We start from the raw sequence: 5,796 nt of genomic DNA, 5'->3' as shown, positions 1-5,796 counted from the left end.
ATGGTTACCTAGCTGGCAGATGGCAGGCTTATGGTTCAAAATCAGCTCCGTTTTACTCCAAAGTCCATGCTTGCACCATGTACTATGCTTGTCATGGGTGTGGTATAATAGAGATGTTGTTTGGATAGATCCAGTCATGAGTGTTTGCAAGGTGCACAGGGCAGAAGAAAAGAGGTCTATAGTGTTAGACTGTAAGAAGTGGAGTGGTTGAATGGTGTACGGTGGAATCTAAGCTGCATAGAGATGATACCATAGCCATGAATGGCATAATGTTCCTACAAGTACATGGAGAAATGAAGGAATTAGATATATGAATAAAATAGCAATGCAGGGGGCCTGACAGTTTTAGCATTATGGCAGGATGAGCCGGTGAGGATCTCTGCCACTCCTTCTCCATTGCAAAGACATAATAATGGTGTTCTTGGGTGCCAAAAGTGAAAGGGGAACTAAAGTCTGGATCTGTAAACCTGCTGCATCAGGCAGGGAAATAGCAAAGCAGGATATATACTCTAGAGGCTGGGTGCCAGGATTCTATTGCATCATAAGGCTAGAAAATGTGGCTTTAAGGCAGAATAAGGCAGGAAACTGGACTGAGATCCATAAGCCAAGTGAGGACTGGTAGCACTACCCCTCAGTGAATAAGGAAACCAGAAACATCCTCGGGGAAGTTATAAGGAAATGTATTTCTGCCCTGTGTTCATATTTTTAATCTGAATTTACCCTATACTTACTAAGGTAAAGAGGAGATATTAGTACAGGGGTGGGGAACCTTTGCATGTTGGAAGGCTGCATTAATTTAGCTGTAATCAAATAAGACTGCATTCAAGAAACTTCATAACTGCTATATCCTTAATAATTTCAAAAACTGAAAACTATTTGTTAATTTTAAATTAAATTAGATTACAATTTAAAAGTCACCTTTTAATGACTTTTTTGTGTCTGCTTTTTGTTGGAAAGCATTTGAATATTTGGTTGCAGCACGGAGGTCTGCAGTTTCAGTTGGTCCTCTAGTTGGGTATCAGTCTTTTGTGACCTTAAGGGCATTTTGACTTGGGTTAGGTAGGAAAATGTAAATTTGAAGCAATAAGTGGTTGAAAAGCAAGAAAGCATTTTTCGGGCAAATTGCTGAAGGTGTGGATATTCTACTACATCTTTCCGTATTTCAATTGGATCTTTCTTAGTATCAAACAATGACTTTATTTATTTATTTATTTTTTGAGACAGAGTCTCACTGTTGCCCGGGCTAGAGTGCCATGGAGTCAGCCTCGCTCACAGGAACCTCAAACTCCTGGGCTCAAGCAATCTTCCTGCCTCAGCCTCCCGAGTAGCAGGGACTACAGGCATGTGCCACCATGTCCGGCTAATTTTTTCTATATATATTTAGTTGTCCAGATAATTTCTTTCTATTTTTAGTAGAGACGGGGTCTCACTCTTGCTCAGGCTGGTCTCGAACTCCTGACCTCGAGCGATCTCCCCACCTCTGCCTCCCAGAGTGCTGGGATTACAGGCGTGAGCCACTGCGCCTGGCCTATGACTTTAAAATGTCATGTAGTGAGAACTCAATCAATTCCATCTGTAGTTCTTTAGATACCTTGGTGATATCAACTAGGTGAGGCTGAAATGCTAATTTGAGTGTGATGTCATGATTCCCAAAGTCAGTGAAACTTTCATTGTATTCTCCAATTAATAGGTCTTTAAATGATTCGCATATATCATCCTGCTCATCAGGGACATTTGCTAATTGGGGAAAATGTTCATCTGAAATTTCCTTTTGAAGACGAAGGGTTTTGAAAAAAGCCTTTTTGAAATGATTGGATTTTTGGCCACACATCTTATATACACTTAGTTTTACCTTGCAAAGAAATATTCAAGTCGTTTTGATTCTACATGATATCACATAGAAATGCTGCATTCCTACAGAAATCTTTCCATAATTCACATTATGGCCTATAATCCCAGCACTCTGGGAGTCCGAGGCAGGAGGATCACTTGAGGCCAAGAGTTCAAGACCAGCCTCCGCAAGAGCAAGACCCCTGTCTCTACTAAAACTAGAAAGAAATTAGCCAGACAACTAAAAATAGAAAAAATTAGCCAGGTGTGGTGGCACATGCCTGTAGTCACAGCTCTCGTGAGGCTAAGGCAAGAGGATCGCTTGAGCCCAGGAAGGAGTATGAGGTTGCAGTGAGCTAGGCTGATGCCATGGCACTGTAGCCCAGGCAACAAAGCGAGACTCTGTCTCAAAAATAAGTAAATAAATAAAATAAAAAAAAGGGGGGGGGGGCTGGGCACAGTGGCTCACGCCTGTAATCCTAGCACTCTGGGAGGCTGAGGTGGGCGGATTGTTTGAGCTCAGGAGTTGGAGACCAGCCTGAGCAAGAGCAAGACCCCGTCTCTACTAAAAATAGAAAGAAATTATATGGACAACTAAAAATATATATATAAAAAATTAGCCGGGCATGGTGGTACATGCCTGTAGTCCCAGCTACTCGGGAGGCTGAGGCAGGAAGATTGCTTGAGCCCAGGAGTTTGAGGTTGCTGTGAGCTAGGCTGAGGCCATGGCACTCTAGCCGGGGCAACAGAGTGAAACTCTTGTCTCAAAAAAAAAAAAAAAATAATTCACATTGCTGATTCTCTTCCTCATAAAATTTAACTATCTGTTCTTGCAGAGATTTTGGCTAACACCTGTCCCTGCAATAGCCAAGGTACTTTAGAATGGTATGGCAAATGCGCACTGAATACCTCATCATTCAACTTTATTATGTTACAAAACTGAGGATGCCGTGTTTCATTTGCATGAATATGGTTAACAATACCTGTAATTTGTTGCAAAGTGTCACTTAAAATAGTAGTTTTAGCACAGAGATTTTGCTGATGCAAGATACAATGAAAAGAAATGAGAGCATCTGGATCTGTTAATACTTTTTTTCTGTGCAATAAACCCTTCCTGTTTTCCTGTCATGGAAGGTGCCCAGTCTGTATATACACTTGCTAAATTTACAAAATTCAGTCCAACTTCATGACATTTATCTTGAAAGTTCTTGAAGATATCTATTCCCTGTGTTCTGTTCACAAGAGTGCCCAAAGCAAGTAACTCTTCATAGCAAAGAAAATCTTCGTTATGACCCAAATGAAGTCTAAAACATGTACTGTCAGTAGTATTAGTTGATTATCCAAAGCAATAATATATATTATCCTTTTGAAGTATTGCATGAAGTTGTTCTGTTAAGTTGAAGCCTACTTCATGCTGCTGATCAGTTATGGTTCTCCTTAAAAGAGGCAGTTGTTTGTACTTTGAAATATTATTGGGGTCTAAGCATCCTACAGCTTCAACAATGCATGCTTTCACAATTTATATAATACATCACTGAATGGCTTCCCTGTTTTCCTGAGTATATAAGCTACTTTACAAGTTGCTTCAGTGGTGTTACTTCTAGGTCTTACTGCTGCTTGACAGAATTGTCTTTGCTTTTGCTTTTCATCTTTTAATTTCAATACAACCTTTTGTGCCTCTCCCTCTAATTTAAAATATTTGTGGTCCTTATGAGTGTTATAATGCTGATGGGCATTGAATTTCTTTAATGTTGGTATTGCAGTATCACAAAGCAAGCAAATCGTCTTATCTTTAGCAGAAACAAGATAATAGTGCAATTCTCAGTCCTCATTGAAAAACCTGTTTTCTTCATTCAGTGTTCTCTTGGTCTTCTTTGACATGATGGGCTGTTAAGCAGACAGAATTAAAAAATACTGTCGAGTTGTACAACTATTCACAAATTCCACTTCAAACAGAAACACAGTACACCGTTGTCAAAAGCTGGTAACAGACTGGTGTACTCGACCCCATAAACTCTCGACAACCAGTCAGGTGGGGAAAGTTAGAACTAAATCATGAATATAGCAGCTGTGAGCTTAGACCTTATAAGTTACTAATGTTCTAATTGTGCCAGTCAGTCTCGAAGGATTATTTCGTGGAAACTTACTTTATTCTTTGGTATTTTAAATATGTTCATTTTAAAAATAAAATAAAAATATAAAAGATGAACAAAATGTATTAATAAAAATAAAAGGATTTGTTCTGTAAAATTTGGATTCAGTCAAAAGGCTGCATTTAAGGACCTAGAAGGCCATATGTGGTCTTAAGGCCGTGGATTCCCCACCTGTATTAGTATAAAAGCTGATCCTGGACAATGAAATCTTTTTGTGCCTGGCAGATGCAAATATAAAGCCACCATGTAGCACTGTGTAGCATAACTCAGCAAACTCAGAAAGGAAAACCAATCCCTGTTTAAGATGAGCTGAAAGTCTAAATTCCAAACCACATAGGGAAATGATCTACTATGCAAAGATTTATTAGATGGTGTATAATTAGAATTCTAAAACCTTGATTTTTATAGAATAGTCTTCAACAGAAATAGTTTGAAAAATGATTAAAGAGATGAAAGAAGCCACTGATATCATAAGGAAAGAATAATGCTTGGTGAAAATTGACCAGGTAGATAGAGAAAAGAACGAAATAGACTTCTAGAAATGAAAGACATTTTTATTGAAATAAAAACTGAATATGTGGGTTAAACTACAGACTAATAGAGTTTAATAAATGATTAGTGAACTGGGCACAACTATAAGGTAACTGTCCAAAGGATTACACAAAAGTCTCTTTTCCATGGTTAAACTCTCACTGGGCTCAGATAACTCCACTTTTCTCCACTTTTTCTTCTTGCATTTTGGCCTTATGAATTATATTAATAACATGTTTACCACCATTGGTTTCTAGGTACTATGGAGAGAGAATTCTCTATGGATCTCTCATGTTGCTGCATATCTATGAGCAGAGTACTAACATTTCTTCAAGAATGTTTGTATACTGAGTAGCTTTGGAAAGTAAAGATTAGTGTCTCTCTCTGGAGCAAACGGTAGTCATACCTATTGTTCAGTATAATAAAGATAATGTCTCCCTCTGGAGCAAAGAGCAGACATGCTTAGTGCCCATTATAAAAGCCTGGGTTCCTTAAGCTCAAGGTTTCCTCTCCTTTAACTCAACCCACTGCATGTGTGGATGTCATCTGTCTCTCTTCATTGTCACTGTGGGAATTGAGGCTTGCAGAACCAAAATAAAAGTGCTGATGCTTGGGTACTGCTATTATTATGGGTAACAAACCGTCCTTCATCTTTGACCCAGGAATGTTGTGTCATTTACCAGCACCCATGAAACTGCAACAGGCTGTCTTTCATTAGCTTTCAAACAGGGTAACATCTCAGATCCTTCACAGCTCTTGGCATCTTTTGTTTGTTCTCTTAAACCTGATGACACCTCTAAAAATAGTCCTTTATAAAATTCATCTCAGTGAATTCTGTTTCCTGCTGGGCCCCTGCCTGATATATTCAGTTAGTTTGAAATCTCAAGGGATCTCTAATGGTTATTTTTTTGTGTCCATTTGGCTAGGCTATGGTGCCCATTTGTTTGGTCAGTCACCAGTTTAGATGTTGCTGTGAAGATATTTTTTGGATGTAATTAATATTTATAAATATTTATGATTTTTTTTTTACAGACTTTGACTAAACAAGCTTACCCTCCATGATGTGAGTGAACTTTATCCAATTAGTTGAAGGCTTTAAGAGCAAAGATTGAGGTTTCCCAAAGAAGAAGAAATTCTCCCTCAAGACTATTATATAGGCCAGGCTCAGTGGCTCACGCCCGTAATCCCAGCACTTTGGGAGGCTGAAGTGGAAAAGTGGAAGGATTGCTTGAGCTCAGGAGTTTGAGATCAGCATGGACCCCGTCTCTAAAAAATAAATAAA

The sequence above is a fragment of the Eulemur rufifrons genome, chromosome 6, assembly GCF_041146395.1.
Source record: "Eulemur rufifrons isolate Redbay chromosome 6, OSU_ERuf_1, whole genome shotgun sequence".
Classification (NCBI taxonomy): Eukaryota; Metazoa; Chordata; class Mammalia; order Primates; family Lemuridae; genus Eulemur; species Eulemur rufifrons.
This window is presented reverse-complemented; position numbering follows the sequence as displayed.